General features: G+C 39.2%; 1 protein-coding gene and 1 long non-coding RNA gene across 2 annotated transcripts in view; both read right to left on the minus strand.

Moving 5' to 3' along the window:
• The window catches only part of UBE2E2 (ubiquitin conjugating enzyme E2 E2), a 373227-nt gene that overhangs the window by 298970 nt on the left and 51326 nt on the right, over positions 1-22931 (minus strand). The gene's annotated exons all lie outside the window — the stretch shown is intronic.
• LOC118003083 lies at positions 306-12944 on the minus strand. Its single transcript, XR_004677265.1, has 2 exons — positions 12113-12944; positions 306-4219 (listed from the first exon to the last, which is right to left on the minus strand). It is a non-coding gene; the product is annotated as an uncharacterized LOC118003083 (long non-coding RNA).

The following is a 22931-nucleotide window of genomic DNA, read 5'->3' on the forward strand; positions in this document are numbered from 1 at the left end:
CTTGAGTCTTAAGTTTGTCAGCTTTTGGACTGAACCACCTGCCATCAGCTCTCATGATTCTTAGGCCTCTGGACTCAGATTGGAACCACATCATCGGCTCTCCTGGATCTCCAGTGTGTATAGCGCGTATCTTGGGACTTCTGAGCCTCCATAATCACATGAGACAATCCCTTATAATAAATCTCTTTCTCTCTCCATAAATACATCCTGTTGGTTCTGTTTCTCAGGAGAACCCTAATACATCACACCCATTTCAAAACTTTCCCACTCCACACACACACTCCAATATACTCACATTCAATATCCTTTGAAGACCCATCAGAATACAAGCTCCAGGAACTCAAGGTCCATGTTTCCCTTCATTATTGCTATTATCTCTACTTTTGCACGCCTACTACATGGTAAGCACAAGGAATAGAGGAATGAATAAAATAAATCTGGTTCCCTCCAAATTGCTCACAGGTTAGAGAAGATGCAAATAGATCGAATTAGCAACAGCCTGTTAACAAATGGAGTATAAATTCAGTTGTCAGGATAATTTCATAAATGTTAGATAACTATCATTCTTAATCCAGGATGTGTGATTAAAAACCAAATCTGCTCGAGAAAAACAACTGCACACCTAGGAGAAACTATTAAATGAGTTCCTGAAACTGTTACTAAGCATTATAACTAGTAACAAATATCCACACAAATAACTTTCCGACAGAGAGAGCTAGAGCTATCAGAAGCCAGTAATGATGTGTTCACTCAAACCATTTCCTCCTTATTTCTTTTGCCAAGGCATAGCGAGGAAAAGCTCAAAAGACAAAAATACTGGGTTGGTACTTGTATCAGAGCCTGTCCTCTCTGCATATCTGTATGCACTCCACAGTTCCTGGGGGCCAGAATACCTGAACCACACAAAATCTTGTCTAGGAGGAAAACAGAATCAGCCCTGCAGAAAGGTGGGTTAAGCCCCCAATGTGTTTGCAAACCAGATTGAGTGGTTCCCATGACTCCCACGCCTTGGTTTCAGGTTCCTCCTGTAGGTGCGGAGTAACCCAAGCCCATGGGGCTCTTGTTGAAAGAAGTACAGAGACAGCAAGAGACAAGCGCAGCTAAGTCCTATTTACACAAATCCGCCATTCCAGCACATGCCCTGCACCCAAAGGCAATCCTACCACAGTAGACTGAGGGTGGCAGCAGAAGAGGATTCCTGATCCTCACTCCCTGGATGACCTTGTGGTCGGGGGAGCCCTCTAGATAAAAGAAACAAAATCGTCCACTGAAATAAAAATGGCAAAAAGGAAAGGATTCTTGACCACAAGTCAAGGGCCCCAAAAGTAGGGACCTCTCTGGCCCATGGCTGCTGGGATAGTAGCCAGAGAATAAATGCATGAGCCACTCAAGGTCTGCACTTGGACTAGGCATTTCTGCAGTTCCCAGTTAAAAAGAGAAGCTCACACCAAGACTTTCAAGAAATTCCTAGTTCCTAATGTTACTGTGACTCCTATTTCTTGATTCAGAGCTGCTCAGGCCTTGGAAAACATGTTGGTTACTTATAAATAGAATAAAACAATTTCTCCCCTTTTCTACCAGGCCTTTTACCACATTACGTAAGCTGCACATTATTTTCCTTTCTCCACGATTTCTCTCAACTACTGCTTCCACCACCATGGGCTTTCTGCTCTCTGCCGACAAAAGCTCCAGCACAATCTATCCAGCTGTTGCTGCTCCTGCTGCAGTAGCAACTAAAAGCTGTTCTCTGGTGCCCAAAGTAGATGACATTTTCTTAACCAGCCCTTTACCTGACAGAAAAGCATCTTCCTTTTTCTCCCTTGCCCTTGACTCAGCCCTGAAATCTGCTCCTTTTGGATGGTGAGAACTGATCTGAGTAGGCCATGTGCCTTTCCAGGCCAATAAATACAGTTCGGTCACTGAGTGTCATCTACTTTTCTTTATTTGAACGTGTCCCAACAGCAAACACAGTTCCTAAGGCCTTCGGTCTTCAGCCTTTAACTCTACATGCTAACTGTAAGTGGGTTTCAAATGTCCACCTAAAACAAACTTCCTATACGAGACGTGCAAATCCAGCTTCCTTACTATCCAGATCCCTGTTGCCTCCACCACACGTGTTCCTTCCTGGGTGAGAAAGTCCCGGGGGTAGAAGGAGCCACTAGGTACACAAAAACAAAATCATCTACTGGAAGAAGTGGCAAAATGGAATACATTTTTATTTTTGCTGGGCTTCTTGGTTTCTCTGTCCACTTAATCCATGTTCCACACCCAGGTCCCCTTATTTACAGCTCCCACGACAGCTCTCATTTTCAAAGTTTAGGAGAGAACTGCTGCTGGTCTCAGTCACCTCTTCAGTTGAGTCATGCATGTCCTTTTTTTTTTTTTTTTTTTAAAGACATATTTACCTGAGAGAGAGAGAGCATGCACGCAAGAGAAGGGGGAGAGGGAGAGAAATCCTTAAGCAGACTCCCCACTGAGCATGAGATCATGACCTGTGCCGAAATCAAGAGCCAGATGTTCAACCAACTGAGCCACCCAGAAGCCCCGATCTTGATTCATATCCTGATTTCATCCACCTTTTCTAGACTAAACCCCTTTATCCATGTCTGTACTTCTCTGTATGACTTGGGGAGGGCAGGGATGTAGAATGAGATGGGTACTCTTACTTCTCAGCAGAGCTGAGCTCAGTAGAACTGATCCATTTGCCACCTTCAATGACCTGAATTCCAACCCCCAATCACAAGCACCTTGCAATATTAATCCTCATTCTGTTTTTCTATGTACTTATTTATTGGGGGGGGGGGCACACAAGCAGGAACAGAGGCAGAGGCTGAGAAAGTAGCAGACTCTCCACTGAACAGGGAGTCCAATGCGGGCCTCGATCCCAGGACTCTGGAATCATGACCTGAGCCGAAGACAGATGCTTAACCGACTGAGCCACCCAGGCACCCCATCATTCTGCTTTTTATCTTCAATTTTTCCATCTCCCTTGGTTCGTCATCCTTAGCATACAATCTCAAGCCTCTTTAGGTCCTTCAACAAAACTCCTCCTTCAACACTGGGGCCCCAAGATTCTGGTTCTCTCCTTCTTCCCAATACACCTTCAACTACAAGGTAAGTCTACATACAAAGTTGCCCCTTCCTCATCTTGCACTCAATCCTGAACCCATTACAATGGGATTTCTACTCTGCAACACTCCACTGATGCTGTACCTGCTAAGATACCCAAGACCTGTCTCTGAAATGCAATGGGCACTTTTTAATCCTTATATAACATGGCATCCATCTCTCTGCTGTATTTCACAAGACTGAAAAATATCTTCTTACTGAAAATTTACTTTCTTGGCTTCTATAATAGTCCTGTAGCCTGGGAAAATTACCCATTCAACTGTGAGCTCAATATCATGAACTGTCACTATATCCCCTGTCTATACTTCTCAATTTTCAGGACAAAGACATTAACTCTACCATGCGTTCATTTGATTTCTGAAGTATATACGAAGCTCAGGATTGACTGGCAAATGTACAGACCATCATTCCATCCCTCTCAGTACTCCAGATTTTATATGTGGATCATACCAAACCATGCATGCTTGGTCCATACAATCATGGTATCTCACATAACTCTTCTTATCAAATCATGCTTTAACATTATGGCCTTGAGTTTCTTTTTTTTTTTTTTTTTTTAGATTTTATTTATTTATTTGAGAGAGAGAGAGAGAGCACAGCGGGAGGCGGGGGGGGAAGCAGAGGGAGAGGGAGAAGCAGACTCCCCACTGAGCAGGAAGCCCGATACAGGACTCGATCCCAGGACCCTGGGATTATGACCTGAGCCAAAGGCAGACGCTTAACTGAATGAGCCACCCAGGCACCCCTATGGCCTTGAGTTTCATTGTGAGATCAAAAAGAAGCCGTCCTATTAAACCTATCACTACATATATTATAGGGAATGTTACTGAAGAAACCATTCCCAACATTTTCCAAAAAGACTCTTTTTGAGGCTCCCACAGAGGGACTCTATTTGAGAATTAAGTCCTAAAAAAGGGTTTCATGTGGTATCCTCACATACAAATTTCACTCACCTCTACTTTTTTTCTCTTTTGTTATATTTAGAGTCAAATTCATGATCCAGTCATAACAGCTGTGGGACCTAAAGACATGAACATCCACTGTTTCTTTCTTCCTAGTTTGGACATTTAATTCTGGTTTGCATTTCCCCCTATAGAGATTGGGAGCAAATGTTAGATCTCTTAGATTTGCATTCTAGCCCCATCTCCCAGAATGTTAAATTTTGGCAAGTTATTTAACTCCTCCTAAGCATCATTTTCTCAAGTGCAAACACAGATAAAAGCAGTATATACATCATACGACTTGTGCTAAGAATTAGACAAGATCACATGCCTAGCTCAGAGTAAGCGTGCACTTAATACTATTAGTAGTAGCAGTAGTAGTCACCATAAATCCATAAATCCTCTGTGGAATGAGACGGAGTACAAATACACTGTAGTCTGGACCATCCATTCTAGAAACTTTAAAAACAAAACAAAATAAAACAAAAACCCAGGGAGGCTTAGGGCTATCTATTCTAAGGCACCACTAACCTGCAGCTTCACCAAAATTTTACACTAATAAAAAAGGGTAAGAACACTATGACTTTTGTGGTGTATATATTTTTATAAAATCTTACACTGAGTCCAAGATATAAACTATCTATGAACCAAGCTCTATAATAAAAAGTCTTTTAATATTCCTTTTAAGTCTTACCAAAAATACTATAAATATCAAAATGACCAAAATGTTCTTTTAGTAAAGCAATTATGCTCCTTGAAATTAAAGACAGTTATGTTCCAACCATCCTTTTTTTAAAAAACGTATCACAAATTATACCTCTTAAATGAGAGACCCTTCCCCAACTATAGTAATAAAAAACAAAGAAAAGCATCCTCCACTATGCTGACATAACCCTATTATCTTGTTCCAAAAAGGCACTCAAGAAGCAGCTGAATCTGTTAGTCTATTACTGTCAAAACTAAATATCAATTTTGCCAAAGCTGAAACCATTGCTATTAGCAGATGTTCTTCACAAATTCTATTCAAAAAGTTAACTCATTTAATTAGTTAAGAAGTACAACCTAGCCGCACACAAGAACTTTATGTAAATGGTTAAACATAGTATCTTTCCATATGGCTCTCACATACAGATATCAGACTTTACAGCTAATACCTGACAAAAAGATATAAATAAATAAAAGAAACCCATGGTTGCTTGCTCACCTAACTCAATTAAGATGTCAAAATCTCCCAGCCGTCCCAATGTCTCAAGGGGTTTATTAAATATAGAATTAATAAACTGCTGTATCCCATGTTTTTCCTCAGCTAAGAACATACCTCCACCTACCTCTCAGCTAAAGGTTAATAGTTCCTTCTCTCATCCTCATTACAGAAGGTAAAGACAGGAGTCCAGGAGGTACTTATCAGTTTTGTATCACCAACGTTACACTAGCTTTTCCTCATCAGAAAGTTATTTTCCTTCGTACATTTAGAAAGCAAGCTAGCACAATTCCAAGAGTTTTATGTCTTCTGAAGCTAAAGACTTTTGTACCAAAATTTAAGACTTAAGTAAGATTTAAACATTATGCAGTCTTGGTGGTTTGCCTTAACTTCTACATAGGTAAAAGGTTTTTCGAATACCAAAGCATTCCAAACAGTCTTGCCTCTCTAATACAGACTATCATACTTTAATAAGGACTTTCAAACTAATTTCTAAGGTCTTGAATTCTACCATACCCTTGCACTGCTTACTAAAATACCAAATATTCCACTGAATTATAGGGATTTATTACATAGGAGATTATGTTCTTACTTTTAAAAAAATGTTTTTATACATAATAGGATTAAAGAACTCATTTTTCACATTTTAAATTTTATGTTTTCTGATTTATTTAATTTTTTTAATTAAAACAATCCTGAAATATTCTTGGCACTGAAAATAATTCAAGTACAATTTGATATAGGCTTATAATTTACAACAGCTCTCCATTCTAAAAAAAAAAAAGTATTGGGGCGCCTGGGTGGCTCAGTCGTTAAGCGTCTGCCTTCAGCTCAGGTCAGATCCCAGGGTCCTGGGATCGAGTTCCGTATCGGGCTCCCTGCTCGGCGGGAGGCCTGCTTCTCCCTCTCCCTCTCCCCCAGCTTGTGTTCCCTCTCTCGCTATATCTCTCTCTGTCAAATAAATAAATAAAATCTTTAAAAAAAAAAAAAGTATTGTAAATGTATATAATAAATGGTGTTTTTAAATTGAATAATATATCCATCATGCTTACCATATGTACAATAACTCCAAAAAAAACCTAATATATTAAAAATCTCCTTTGTAAGTCAGATGCTTTCGAAGACATACAGATCAATAATATTTTAAAAGAATTATTTATTTATTTATTTATTTGAGAGAGAGAGAGAGCACGCTCATGAATGGGAAAGGCAGAGGGAGTGGGAGAGAGAATCTCAAGCAGATTCTGCACTGAGCAAGAAGCCCAACAAGGGGCTCAATCCCACGAACCCGAGATCACGACCTAAGCTGAAACCAAGAGCTGGATGCCCAACTGACCCACTACCCCCCAGATCGCTAATTTTTAACCCTGCAATGTTACACACATATCTAGGACAACACTGTGACAAATTAAAAAAGGGAAATTTAACACTAATATACTACTTTCAATGACACAAAAGAAAGAATAAAATTTCATTTTTTTTTAAAGATATTTACTTTTGTGAGAAAGTAAATTGCTTTTGATAAAGACATTAAACAAAATCCCCCTTCAACCTCAGGTCCTCTTAGGTTCTGGTTCTCCCATCCTTTTCACAACTTGCTTCTATAAAGAGAAGTCTACACACAGAGTACTTCTGTGCGAAAAGAGAATTCCAGACCAACTATTCTATTTAATGAATTTAAGTTAGATTTTGCAGTTATTAATCTAATTTCATGTATTTTCTGCCCATAACTCTTAGTAAGGAAAATGAGTGAATTTCTTTTGTTTATAAAGTGGGAAGGTTCTGCAGACCCCTTCCACCCTGAAATCTTCTACAGAAATCTTTCACTTAAGGAAATGAAACACCATAAAGATCTTTGAGTATGTTAAATCATGCAAACAATTTCCAAACAGTAGACGCGATTATAAAGCAATCTTTCTTTTTTCTTTTTTTATTAAAGATTTTATTTATTTGACAGAGAGAGAGTGACACAGCGAGAGAGGGAACACAAGCAGGGGGAATGGGAGAGGGAGAAGCAGGCTTCCTGCTGAGCGGGGAGCCTGATGCGGGGCTCGATCCTAGGACTCTGGGATCATGACCTGAGCTGAAGGCAGACGCTTAACGACTGAGCCACCCAGGCGCCCCTCTTTTTTTTTTTTTTAAGATTTTATTTATTTATTTGACAGAAAGAGACACAGCAAGAGAGGGAACACAAGCAGGGGGAGTGAGAGAGGGAGAAGCAGGTTTCCTGCTGAGCAGGGAGCCCGATGCGGGGCTCGATCCCAGGACCCTGGGATCATGACCTGAGCTGAAGGCAGACCCTTAACCGACTGAGCCACCCAGGCGCCCCTAAAGCAATCTTTCTACATGTTAACATATACACAGGCACCCCTAAAGCAATCTTTCTACATGTTAACATATACACATGCAATGTAGGCTCTGGTCACTGAATTCAACTCTAAGAAAAATTGCTGTATTTGATTTTTTTAAATACTGTTTTTTATGAGAAGAAATAATATGGTAACAAAAATGCAACATTTTCAGCAGATACTCAGATAAAAGGGAATAAACCCTAGCATCTTATGGAACTATGTCCCCCCAAATAACTTAAATAACTTTATACACACACACACACACACTTCCAAGGGTCACGAGGAAGGAGTGATGTAGAAGTGCCCAAGAGACACGGAAAGGCTGTCTTGTCTATTTTAGGAGAGAGGGGATGGCCCTTCTGCAGCTCTTCTGTAGTTACTCAAGAAATCCCACAGAGATACTGGTTGGTAATTTCATGTCCCTGTTGCATACATTTCCCATAACCTAAAGTCACTTTTTGTGACTTCTTTTCCACTGCAATTTAAAAACACAGATTAAAAAAAAAGATTCAAGTATCAAATCATTATGCTGTACACCTGAAACTAATATAACATTGTATGTTATTTATACCTGCAATAGAACTTAATTTATTAATTAATTTTAAAAAGGGAGGAGAGTTTTAAGTATGAGACAGGCAGGTAGTAAACTAGGGAGAAGAGGTACCCAGCACCTGAGCCCTGCAAGGGGGTAGAAGAGAGAAGTGCAGCCTCAGGTAATCTGTGGGCCCAAGATACTCTGCAGAGAAAACAGGGAGGGGGCAACATCCTCAATGGGAAGAGATGACACTGCAATGATTCATGCAGTGTGTCATGAAGGCTTTCCTCCACCTACTCTATACTGTCCTCAATAAAAATTCACTTGTTCCCTAAAAACAAACAAAAAACTCAACATTTCAGATGACATGATTGTCTTCTGAAAAATCTAAAAAAATCAACAAAAACATTCCTGAAACTAATAAGCAATTATAGCAAGGTTGTATGATACAAGGTCAACACACAAAAGTTAACTGCCTTCCTATATACCAGTAATGAACAAGTGAAATTTGAAATGAAAAATACAATCCCATTTACATTAGGAACACCCCCAAAATGAAATACTTAGTTATAAATCTAACAAAACATGTACAAGCTCTATATGAGGAAAACTGAAAAAAACTCTGATGAAAGGAATCAAAGAATTAAAGACCTGGAGATATATTCTATATCCATGGATAGGAAGATTCAATATTGTCAAGATGTTAGTTCTTGATTCTAAAGTTTACAAGGAGAGGGAAAAGACCCAGAAGAGCCAACACAACATTGAGGATAAGAAAAAAATTTAAGGACTACCCAACTTCAAGACTTATTATAAAGCTACAATAATCAAGACAGTGCAATACTGGTGAGACAGACAAATCAATGGAACAGAATAGAAAGCCCAGAAATACCCCCACAGAATCAACCTGATCTCTGATGAAGGAACAAAGGTAATACAATGGAACAAAGGTAGTTTTTCAACAAATGGTGCTTAAGTAACTGACATCCACATGCAAAACAACAACGACGACGAATCTAGATACAAACCTTACGAACTTTTCAAAAATTAACTCAAGATGGAACACAGATCCAAATGTAAAAATGCAAAACTACAAAATTCCTAGAAGACAACATAGGAGCAAATCTAAATGACCTTGGGATTACTGATTTTTTTAGATACAACACCAAGGTATGATCTATGAAAAAAAGAACTGATAAGCAGGATTTCCTTAAAATTAAAACTTTCTGCTCCACAAAAGACACTGTCAAGACTGAAAAGACAAGCCACAGATTGGGAGAAAATATTTGTAAAAGATACATGTGATAAAGACTGCTATCCAAAATATAAAAGAATGCTTTAAACTCAACAATAAGAAAATAAACAACTGAATTAAGAAATGGGCCAGAAATGGGCCCACAACTATATGGTCAACTAATCTTCAACAAAGCAGGAAACAATATCCAATGGAAAAAGACAGTCTCTTCCACAAATGGTGTTGGGAAAACTGAAAAGCAACATGCAAAAGAATGAAACTGGACCATTTTCTTACACCATACACAATAATAAATTCAAAATGGATGAAAGACCTCAATGTCAGACAGGAAACCATCAAAATCCTGGAGGAGAACATAGACAGCAACCTCTTTGACACTGGCCATAGCAACTTCTTACTAGAAACATCACCGGAGGCAAGGGAAGCAAAAGCAAAAATGAACTATTGGAACTTCATCACTATAAAAAGCTTCTACACAGCAAAGGAAACAATAAACAAAACTAAAAGCCCACTGAATGGGAGAAGATATTCGCAAATGACATATCCTATAAAGGGTTAGTACCCAAAATCTATAAAGGACTTATCAAACTCAACACTCAAAAAACAATTAAGAAATGGGCAGAAGACATGAATAGACATTTTTCCAAAGAAGACATACAGATGGCCAAGAGACACATGAAAAGATGCTCAACCTTCCTCATTGCCAGGGAAATACAAATCAAAACCACAATTAGATATCACCTGACACCTGTCAGAATGGCTAAAATTAACAACACAGGAAACAACAGATGTTGGCAAGGATGTAGAGAGAGGAGAACCATCTTACACTATTGGAGGAAATGCAAACTGATGCAGCCACTCTGGCAAACAGTATGGAGGTTCCTCAAAAAGTTAAAAATAGAGGAGCGCCTGGGTGGCTCAGTCAGTTAAGCATCTGCCTTCAGCTCAGGTCATGCTCTCAGGGTCCTGGATGGAGCCCCATGTGGGGCTCCCTGCTCAGCAAGGAGACCTTTCTCCCTCTCCCTCTGCCATGCCCCCTGCTTGTGCATGTGTGCTCTCTCTTTTTCTTTCTCTCAAATAAATAAATGAATAAAATCTTTAAAAAAAAGTTAAAAATAGAACTACCCTATGACCCAGCAATTGTACTACTATTTACCCAAAGGATACAAAAATACTGATTTGAAAGGCCACATGCACCCCAATGTTTACAGCAGCATTATCAACAATAGCCAAGTTATGGAAAGAGCCCAACTGTCCATCGAATGATGAAGGGATAAAGAAGATCTGGTATATACATATATACACACACGTGTGCACACACATGGAATATTACAAAGCGAACAAAAAGAATAAATCTTGCCATTTGCAGTAAAATGGATGGAGCTAGAGTATACTGTGCTAAGTGAAACAAGTCAGTGAGAAAGACAAATACCACGTGATTTCACTCATGTGTAATTTAAGAAACAAAACAGATGAACACAGGGGAAGAGGGGAAAAAAAGAGAGGGAGGCAAACCATAAGAGACTCTTAACTATAGAGAACAAACTAAGGGTTATTGGAGGGAGGTGGGTAGGGGATAGGCTAAATGGGTGATGGGGATTAAGGAGGGCACTAGTGATGAGCACTGGGTGTTATATGTAAGTGATGAGTCACTAAATTCTACTCCTGAAACCAGTATTACAGCATATGTTAACTAACTAGAATAAAAACTTGAAACAGGGGCGCCTGGGTGGCTCAGTCGGTTAAGCGACTGCCTTTGGCTCAGGTCATGATCCTGGAGTCCCAGGATCGAGTCCCGCATCAGGCTCCCTGCTCAGCGAGGAGTCTGCTTCTCCCTCTGACCCTCCTCCCTCTCGTGCTCTCTGTCTCTCATTCTCTCTCGCAAATAAATAAATAAAATCTTAAAAAAAAAAATTAAAAAAAAAAAAAACTTGAAACAAAAAAAAAATATATTGCTCCTGTAAAAAAAAAAAAAAAAGCAAAGTGAAATGCTGTTTTATGAACAAGAACATGCTAAATGACTACTGTGTCCACTCAAAAAATACTTAGTCATTAATCAAATATTTGATAAAATATTTTATATATTTTTGCTGGTATAATAAGTTAACTGTAATATGGGTATGAAAAAAAAAATGGCCCAAAAACCTTAAGAGATACCTCACTAGAAAGATACACATATGGCAAATAAGCATATGAAAAAATGCTTGGGCACCTGGGTGGCTCAGTCAGTTGAGTGTCCAACTCTTCATTTCAGCTCAGGTCCTGATCTCAGGGTTGTAGGATTGAGCCCCACGTCAGGCTCCGAGCTCTGCGTGGAGTCTGCTTAAGATTCTCTCTCCCTCGGGCACCTGGGTGGCTCAGTTGGTTAAACGACTGCCTTCGGCTCAGGTCATGATCCTGGAGTCCCGGGATCGAGTCCCGCATAGGGCTCCCTGCTCAGCGGGAAGCCTGCTTCTCCCTCTGACCCTCCCCCCTCTCATGTGCTCTATGTCTCTCTCATTCTCTGTCTCAAATAAATAAATAAAATCTTTAAAAAAAAAAAAAGATTCTCTCTCCCTCTTCCTCTGCCCGCCCCCCCACTGCATGCTCTCTCTCTCTCTCTCTCAAATAAATAAATCCTTAAAAAAAATAAAGATGCTCCATATCGTACGTATGTAATCAGGGAAATGCAAATTAAAACAATGAGGTACCATTACCCACCTATAAGAAGAGCCAAAATCAACAAACCAAATCCCAGTGAGAAGGTAGAGCAATAGGAACTCTTCTACATTGCTGGTAGGAGTGCAAAATGGTATAGCCACCCTGGAAGACAGTTTGGCAGTTTCTTGCAAATTATACTCTTACTATAGAATCCAGCAGTCATACTGCTTGGCATTTAGCCAAAGGAATTGAAACCTTATGTCCACAGAAAAACCTGCACACAGATGTTTACAACAGCTTTACCCCAAAACTTGGAAGTAACCAAGATATCCTTCAGTAGGTGGATGGATAAATAAATTGTAGCATATCCAGACAATAAAATATTACTCAATGTTAAAGACAAATGAGCTATCAAGCCCTGAAAAGACATGGAGGAACTTTAAGGGCATATTACCAAGCGAAAGAAGCCCACCTGAAAAGGCTACATACTGTATGATTCCAACTATATGACATTCTGGAAAAGGCAAAACTATGGAGACAGTAAAAAGATGAGGGGTTGGGGGAAGGGAGAGCTAAATAGACAGAACACAGATGATTTTTTATGGCAGTGAAACTACTCCATACGATATAATGGTGGATACATGTCATAAATTTTCCAAACGCAGAGAAGGTATACCACCAAGAGTGAACCCTCATCTAAACTATGGACTCTGAGCGATAGTGATATGTCAACATAGGTTCATCAATTGTAACAAACTAACACTCTGGTGGGGGATGTTTGATAATGGGGGAGAGTATGCATATGTGTGAGGAGTTTTATGGGCAATCCATACCTTCTGCTCAATTTTTCTGGGGACCTAAAACTGCTCTAAAAAATAGGTGTAGTTTTGGGGACCTGGGTGGCTCAGTCTTTAAACGTCTGCCTTCGACTCAGGTCATCATCTCAGGATCCTGGGATCGAGTCCCACATTGGGCTCCCTGCTCGGTGGGAAGTCTGCTTCTCCCTCTCCTACTCCCCCTGCTTGTGTTCCCTCTCTCGCTGTGTCTCTCTCTGTCAAATAAATAAAATCTTAAAAAAAAAAATTGGTGTATTAAAAAAAATATTACATATACAAAAAAATTAAAAATAGATTTTACTTATATAAAAATGCAACTTAACTGCCAAGGGTTTTCTCTGTGTTTTAGAAAAAGTCTTTTATTTCACACAAGTCAAAACATTATGACAAATACTTTTTCCTTCCTTTTTTTTAGAGAGGGCAGGATGGTGAGGGGGAGAGGGAGAGGGAGAGAACCTTAAGCAGGCTCCACACCCAACACAGAGCTCAAAGTGGGGCTCAAAATCACAACCCTGAGATCATGACCTGAGCCAAAATCAAGAGTCAGAAGCTTAACTGACTGAGCCACCTAGGCGCCCCTACCTTTTCCTTTCTTGAGGTTAGACTCAGAAGATCACTACCAAAAGAAACATGTTTATTATAATCAATGTAATGATCTGATTTTTGGTAGCTCATCTTTTTTTTTTTTTTAAGATTTTATTTATTTATTTGACAGAGAGAGACACAGTGAGAGAGGGAACACAAGCAGGGGGAGTGGGAAAGGGAGAAGCAGGCTTCCCATGCAGCAGGGAGCCCAACGCGGGACTCGATCCCAGGACCCTGGGATCATGACCTGAGCTGAAGGCAGCCGTTTAACCAACTGAGCCACCCAGGTGCCCCTTGGTAGCTCATCTTACTGTTGTTATTAATAAAAGTAATACAGAAAGGCAAACTACTTAAAAGCAGCCCATTCAAAAGCAGTACCTTAAGGTGACTTTTCAGTAGGCCATTAGTCAACTGCTACATACACGTTTAAGTTGTTTTTCTACTTTTATTATCACTACCAACCTACTTATATCAAAATCATTTCCACCCTCTTATATTCTACACTAAACTGCTGGTGACATCTCTTCCTTTGTGTCATACCAAAAACATGTACTAGTCACCACCTTTCTCCCCTTGTGAAGCATCTACTGTTTTGCCTCTTACCTTTCCAATAAAATAGAAGTTCTTAGTCTTATCTTCAGTATGTTCAATTACATGCTCTAATCATGCACATGCAGTTGCCACTCCATCCTGCTAGCATTCCAATCCCATTGCTGTGCTAGGCTTAGCTTCCATTATCAATATAATTAATTCATACTTTACAGAGCAATCACATGGTTATATATGTACTGTCATCTCTTCTCATTAACCTTTTCTTTTTAAATCCATTTCTAATACTCATTTCTCCCAGGAAGAGAATTCTTTTTTTTTTTTTAAAGATTTTATTTATTTATTTGAGAGAGAATGAGAGAGAGATAGCACATGAGAGGGGGGAGGGTCAGAGGGAGAAGCAGACCCCCCGCTGAGCAAGGAGCCCGATTTGGGACTCGATCCGAGGACTCCAGCATCATGACCTGAGCCGAAGGCAGTCGCTTAACCAACTGAGCCACCCAGGCGCCCATGAAGAGAATTCTTTTTAATGGCAATGGCTGAACAGATGAAAGAAGCAGAACTAAATGAAGAAAAGCAAAACTATGTAACATAAGGAATTATACCAAGTATAGGAGATACCTTTCTAATTATTAACTTTATAATCCTGGAAGATACAGAAAGATAAAGCAAATGTCAATCTGTATACTATAAATTTTTCCACAAAATACTTCTGTATTTGTTCAAATTAAAAAAGAGATGAAAGTGATGTTGACATGTCTAAGACTAGATATTGGATATTTTTTGGCTTCAAATGTACCATGAAAAGAAAAAAAGAGCCAGAAGAAAGTCCTAATATATTAAACTTTTCTTCCCTTAAGTAAGATAAAGCAGTGAAGCAAACACAGGAGAGTTATTCTGTTGCAGATCTTCACTCATGAGACTGGCTCTTAGACAGAAATGTAAAAATAAAAGGTCAGCTCATGGTCTCATTTGGAAACATGGGCCCAGTAAAGGGCTAGTCCAGCTCTGATGGAGAAGTGCTGGGTAGGAGAAGATCACCAAGAAAGATCTTAGCCTGAGCCATGTGCTGTCATTGTCATTACATCTATCCCATTTAGATGACAACCTGAGACCATTACAGCTCTGGCTTGGCCTTTCCTGAAAGATGGAGACCCACACAGAGGAGCCATGGTTCAGGAGTTATGAAAAGAGTTACTCCCATAAGCCACATCCATCTAGAGGAAAGGAATACGTGTTCCATAAATGCTCCCTACCCCAAGACCTGACATGGGAAAACAGGGAAATGACTAAGTTGGTGCCACTTCCTTCTTGACTCGCAACACCCAAATAAATAGACTTCTATTCTTTTTTAAATGCCTGATGTTCTATCAAACAATACAGATGGGTAGGAGGAACTAAAATAGCCTGCATATTACTCAAGCTAGACCAGATGCCACTCTGGCAACCTCTGGGAAAACAACAGAAATGGACAGTAATAAGAAGAAAGTGACTTTCTGTGTGGGTGAGAGTATATGTGTGCCGTAGAACATAGATAAAGCTCCTAGGGAAACAACTAAATATCAAAGCAATATCTAATGCACTGCATTAAAATACAGAAAAAACTCAGACAAAAAATGCAGCAATGCTACTGACCTAATTCAGTATTATAAAGAAGAATTTATATAACCTAATAATTTCAAAGGGACTTTATTAACTGCTTTCAAAGAAACTAACATAACCTCAACAAATCACACTATTCTCCCTTTTTATAATTTAGAACTAAGAATTAAAATGCTCTTGATAAAGTAACACACCCACAGGAATATAGTTTGAGATTAAAACACAGAAATGTATTTAGTTTACATTACTAATAAACATGCACATGCATGTGCACGCACACACAGCTTGTTATGGAATATCCTTTAAGATAAAATAATAAAAACAGGAAGCAGGGGTGCCTGGGTGGCTCAGTCTGCCTTCGGCTCAGGTCATGATCCCGGGGTCCTGGGATAGAGCCCCGCATCGGGCTCCCAGCTCAGCCAGGAGTCTACTTCTTCCTCTCCCTCTGCCTTCCCCCAACCCCACTCATGTGCGCTCTCTCGCTCTCTCCCAAATAAATAAATAAAATATTTTACAAAAATAGTAATAAAAAAACAGTAATCTAAATCCCCAGTCAATATGACACAGCAGTATCAATATCTTACCTAGATATACAAATAGCTAAAAAATTATTTTCATCAGAAATATGATTGTATAAATACAATACTAACTTCAGTGAAGACTTTCCCATATACATAAAAACATGTGTATACTAAAAAGAACTTTGTAATGAGAACTTTATAAGAACAAAAGAAAAATTATGGGGCCAAGACTCACATGCCAACTTTATTTCTAAAGAGCAGGCAAACAGAATGATCCCCACAGCTGCCACAGAGGCTTATGAAGGGCAGCATCGTTGGCTTTTCTAACAGTACTGTTTCCTGAATTAACTTCAAAGGCTTGTGTGGGGAAGCAAGTTTACTAATAAATTCTCTCAGAAGCTGAGTGCTGTATTTCATTCCCAGCTACTGGGAAACTTATCCAACAATAAAATAGTTTAAATTAAGCTAAGTCTGCTAAAACTCAAGATGAAGACACTAAATCTGATCAAAAGTAACATGTTCAGAAGCTCATACTTTTGTAAAACAGAAAAAAGGAAAGCGCTTAAACCTATAACCACTTCCCACCAGACCAGTGTCAGTTATCTGGGAATGCCATTTCTCCCTATTTTAACTCTTTCTGTACCTCTCTTTCTCAATTCCCTTTAGCTGTCTCACTAAATCCTTGAACTTTTGCTTTCTGTTCATATAGTGTATCCTTAATAAATAGTAAACCTCTACATTTTACCTCTTTTAAATTGCACTATTTTTTTTTTTTAAAGATTTTATTTATTTGACAGAGAGAGACACAGCGAGAGAGGGAACACAAGCAGGGGGAGTGGGAGAGGGAGAAGCAGGCTTCCCGCCGAGCAGGGAGCCCAATGCGGGGCTCGATCCCAGGACCCCGGGATCATGACCCGAGCCGAAGGCAGACGCTTAACGACTGAGCCACCCAGGCGCCCCTAAATTGCACTATTTTGAAGTAGAAATAAAACCTACCCCTTAAATTGTCCTTCACTATCTCACAACAAATTGTTTTTAAATAAGATGTGTTGACGGTGGCCAAGTTATATGAAATCATAAACCACTTAGGCAGTGCTGGCTTATCCTTTTCATTAACAAATTTCTTTTAAACATGACCATTTAGGGGCACCTGGGTGGCTCGATTGGTTGGGCAACTGACTCTTGATTTCAGCTCAGGTCATGATCTTGGGGTCCTGGATCAGGCCCCATGTCTGGCTCCACGCTCAGCGAGGAGTCTGCTTGAGGTTTCTCTCTCTTCCTCGCCCTCTGCCCCTCCGCCCACTTGTGTTCTCTCTCTAAAATAAATAAATAAATCAATCTTGAAGAAAAAAAATTGTCATTTATTTACTGACACATCATGAGGCCTAAGAAAAAATGTCTGAAAGAAACTAACAGAGTCACTAACTCCCTTTAAGACTTTGTAAAACTACTTAGAGAATAATCTGGCTATACCTTGCCTTTTCAAACTGCTCTTTTTCTTACTCCCATTCTCTCCTCTAATTTCCACTTACCCTTCAAAACCCAGGTCACATACAGCCTCCTAGAGCAAATTCTCCCTGGTCATTCCTTTCCAGCCAGGATCAAACACTCCCCTTCAATCCTATGTAATCTCATAACAGCCTATGATATCCTTTAGAACAACATAATGTCTTGAATCAGAGGAAGGGGAAAAGAATCCCAGGCAGTCAAGCAAGGTCCACACCCAGGCCCGGTGCAGGGGCTGGATCTCACGACCCTAGGATCACAACCTGAGCCGAAATCAAGAGTCGACTGCTTAACCAACTAAGCCACCCAGGTGCCCTGTGAACAGGAATTTTAAATGAGGTCAAGTATAAATTTAAGCCAATATACTAGATTTTAGTTAATCATTACTCCCCACACTGGACCACATTTTTTTTTTTAAGATTTTATTTATTTATTTGAGAGAAAGTGAGAGAGCAGAAGAGGAGGGAGGGTCAGAGGGAGAAGCAGACTCCCTGCTGAGTAGGGAGCCTGATGTGGGACTCGATCCTGGGACTCCAGGATCATGACCTGAGCTGAAGGCAGTCATTTAACTGACTGAGCTACCCAGGTGTCCCTGGACCATATGTTTCTTGAGAATAGAGGCTCTCTGATTTATGCATCCCTAGTCACTTGCATTAACCAGCACAGACTAGCATCTCAAACACTGGCTACTGGGACTCCTATATCAGTACCCCCACAAACATACACTTACTTATACCTCTAGAAACACAGGGCAACCAGATATTCCCTAAATCCAGGATTATTATCTCTGTGACTCTGCTCATGCTATTCCCTATTATATGGAATCTTGTTTCATCTTCCTATTATTTACTTCATAGATCCTCTGTTGCCTTCAAAGCCCCCCACCTGAAAAAACACTGCTTATTTCATGACCTTTTATCATCCTTCAAGACTCAGCAACCTGTCACAACTTCTGTAATGTCTGCCCAGCTTGCTTCCATCAAAATTACCTCTCTTCCCCACAATTTCAAGTCATTCTTGATGTAAACATCAGTTGAAGTGTTTAATAAAATGCAACTCATATCAGGATCTAATCACAGGCAAAGATGAGTGTCCTCAACTAAAACAAAGGTCCCTTGGACCAATTACTCATCTTCATTCATTACCTGTCTCCCCTCCCCCCTCCAGAAAATTTTATAAGCACTCCATGAATGTATTTAAAATAAATGCCTAGCTAACCATTCCATAGCATAATAGTATAAAATGTAAAGTAATGGTTCTACAATCAAAATGTGAATAAACAGAACAGCATCCTTTTTTTTTTTTTTTTAAAGATTTTATTTGACAGAGAGAGAGACAGCGAGAGAGGGAACACAAGCAGGGGGAGTGGGAGAGTGAGAAGCAGGCTTCCTGCAGAGTAGGGAGCCTGATGTGGGGCTCGATCCCAGGACCCTGGGATCATGACCAGAGCTGAAGGCAGATGCTTAACGACTGAGCCACCCAGGTGCCCCAAACAGAACAGCATCTTGACAGTTCTAAATTCATAAATACTTTCCAGTGTCTTTAAAAATCAGCTTATTTCATTAAGAAACAATAACTTAAAAAAAAGAAACAGTAACTTTTAAGGTTCACGTGACTTTATAAAAACACACTATGTAGTAAACTGAACTTCAAGAGTCCTTCCAAAGCATTTGTTTATGTCTCTCTTCTCATGACAATTAAATATTACTTTTTATTTAGTTCTATCCCACCAGACTGGCACTTTCTTGAGAACAAAATCTTAAAAACATACCTGCTAGAGGCATCTGGGTGGCTCAGTCGTTAAGTGTCTGCCTTTGGCTCAAGTCATGGTCCCAGCGTCCTGGGATGGAGCCCCGCTTCGGGCTCCCTGCTCAGCGGGAAGCCTGCTTCTCCCTATCCCCCACTCCCCGTGCTTGTGTTTCCTTTCTCATTGTGTCTCTGTCAAATAAATAAATAAAATCTTAAAAAAAAAAATGCATTCTGCATTTAAATTTTAAAATTAGTACAACACTATTTCAAAGAGACCAGAAAAGAGGAAAGGAACCTATCTATAACCTCATTACTCTAATACAAGGATTATAATTTTTTTCTTTTCAAATTTTTTAAAGATTTTATTTATTTGAGAGAAAGAGAAGGTGCGCATTGGGGTTGGGGAGGGAGGAGGAAGAGGGAGAAGCAGATTCCCCGCCAAGCACGGAGCCCAATGCGGGGCTGGATCCCAGGACCCTGAGAACATGACTGGAGCTGAAGTCAGGCGCTTTATCGACTGAGCCACCCAGGTGCCCCTCAAATTTTTAATATTTATATTTTATAAGCTTATAATCATATATTACATATAATATAGCTTACTCTTTTTATATACATCTCTTCATATTTCTATATACATTGTCCACTTATTTTTATAGGATACATAACCATCCAATGAAAGGATTAACCATAATTCAACTATTTCTCTTCACAGAATATTGTCTACATTCATATTTTCACTGTTACATGTATTAGTCTTTACTTTTAATTATTTTCCATAAGCTAGAGCCACTTGTGTTAAATTACTGAATTAAAGGTTATGGCCAACACTTCTACTGCTACTGAAGCACAGTGCCGACAAGACGCTTCAATGGGAGCTGTATCTTTCGTCCTCCTGCAACATCGTTTCATCAGCACTGTGCATGATTCCTTCTTGTTTAAAATCACCTTTCCTAGATTCCTAGCAAGTTTAAACATTTCCATATGCCTAGTTACTAAACCTATTTCCTTTGTGAACCCTGTTTTTGTACTATGTATGCCAATTACCTAACACAGTCATCATGGTTTTCTTACTGGTTTGTCATCCACTGCCTGTCTCGTTTACTGTGAATACATTTTCGAGTTGTTGTTTGCCCCCTTGGGAGTATTTTTTCCTCCCTCTCCACCAATACACACTTTTTTAAGCACTGTAGTTTGCAATTTTATCTAGTCAAATTACTTGTTTTTTCTTTGCAATTTCTTCTATCACTTCTATAAGGCATCCCCAAAATCTTTTTACTCCTGGTTTTATTTTTCTTTTATATTTAACCCTCTAACTCATGGGTAAGGAATATGTCATCTCTGCATGCCTCCACAGAACCTTTCTCTTTAAGCATTCAATAAATGTTTCTTAAATATTCCTTATTGAGAGGTAAATTGTAAAAAATACTATCCATTACTGTAATTTTACTAGTCTCTTCATAGGCTATTCAGCCAATCAATATAGATACAAAAGTGAAATAATACTCTATGATGAAGGAGAAGACAATGGTGCAGAATTGGTCTGTTTCTTTCTATTAGGAGAATATAAATCATAATGTTTAAGAAAATCTGGTTTTGTTGGCAAACCCAATTTTAATGTCCATGGTTAAATCATACAAATTCTTTTTTTACATACATAACCTGCAGAGTAGCAAGCTGGATAATACTGTGTTATTCATTTTCCTAAGTCATAGTCCTCAGATCTGTTACAGAGTTCTATACTGTGGAAAGAAGCATTACTGAATAATTTATTACAATTCACACCATAACACTGCTATATAATAATTCACAGGCACAACACAACCACTTTTATTATAATGATACCTTGGTAGTTTGGGGTTTTTTGTCAGTCATCAACTCTTCAACAGAAAAATATACTATGTCTATACAACTTATAGATTTAACAACCAAAATATTGCCTAGTGAAAAGCAAACAAGCTTTATTCCTCTTTTCCAGCTTGAGTAATTATAATTTTATTTTGTTGCAGAGAAACAGTCAATCAGGCCAAAAGGCCTACTACAGTCAAAAACATAATACATGTGCCCCCTTGGATTATAGCACATTTATGCAGAGTACCTGTCAATATAATTTGCATTTGAAAACCTACAAAAACATTGTTAAAATGACAGCTGTGGAAATTAATCTGAGTAGTGAGGTTGGCAGCACAGGCTTTATTTCACTTTAATGGTTACAGCTTTTACCTATAAATGTATGGGTATGGCAAATAATTACTGGTAACCCTATCCTATGTATTTTGGGAAAGTTGTACCTTCTAATATATAAATAGTCCAGAGAGATAATGGAAAACATGTAGAATACTGTTTTCATATATTGACCTTAGCTGACACAGATTTGAACTGTGCAGGTCCACTTATAACATGGATTTTTTTTTTCCAGTAAATACAGTGCAGTACTGTAAATGTATTTTCTCTTCCTTATGATTTACTTAATAACATTTTTCTCTAGCTTCCTTTATTCCAAGAATACAGTATAGAATACATATAACAAACAAAACATGTATTACTTGACTATGTTACTGGTAAGGCTTCCAGTCAACAAAAGGATATCAGTAGTTTTGGGGAAGTCAAAAATTACATAGATTTTCAACTGCATGGGGGGTTGGCATCCCTAATCTCCCATGTTGTTCAATTTTCCACTATGTGGATTTTATGGTTTATCTATGTTAATGCTAAATTAAGTTAATAATTAATCACTTCACAAATAATTTACTATTACCTATTTAAGAGAATAAATTTAAGAGGGATGCCTGGATGGCTTAGTTGGTTGAGCTCCAGACTCCTGGTTTCAGCTCATGTCTTTATCTTGGGGTCTTGGGATGGAGCCCCGTGTCGGGCTCCCTGATCAGCAGAGTCTGCTGGAGATTCTCTCCCTCTCCCTCTGCTCCCCACCACTCCCCCATCCCCCGCTCACACACTCACGCACTCACGCACTCAAATAAATAAAATCTTTAAACAAAAAAAATTTAAGAGCGGTAAATTCCCTTAACAAAAAATAAATGTAGTAGGTACATGACTTGCATGAAGTCATCAACCTTTTTTTCTTTTTTTTTTTTTTAAGATTTTATTTATTTACTTCACAGAGAGAAACACAGCACAAGCAGGGGGAGTGGGAGAGAGAGAAGCAGGCTTCCCGCCAAGCAGGTAGCCCCATGCGGGGCTCAATCCCAGGACTCTGGGATCATGACCTGAGCCTAAGACAGACGCTTAACCACTGAGCCACCCAGGCGCCCCCAACTTTTTCTTTTAATGAAATATAGTTAACATACATTATTGTATTAGTTTCAGGCTACAACAGTGATTTGACACCTATATACATTACAAAATGCACAATAAGTATAGTTACCATCTGTCACCATACAAAATTATTACATTATTGACTTTATTCTCTATGCTGTACTTTTCAAACCAGGGACTTGAGTATATAACTACAAATTTGTATCTCTTAATCTCCTTTACCTATTTCACCGATGCCCCCCACAGGTCTCCCCTCTG

This window comes from Mirounga leonina, unplaced genomic scaffold, assembly GCF_011800145.1.
Source record: "Mirounga leonina isolate KUSES-001 unplaced genomic scaffold, KU_Mleo_1.0 Mir_115, whole genome shotgun sequence".
Classification (NCBI taxonomy): Eukaryota; Metazoa; Chordata; class Mammalia; order Carnivora; family Phocidae; genus Mirounga; species Mirounga leonina.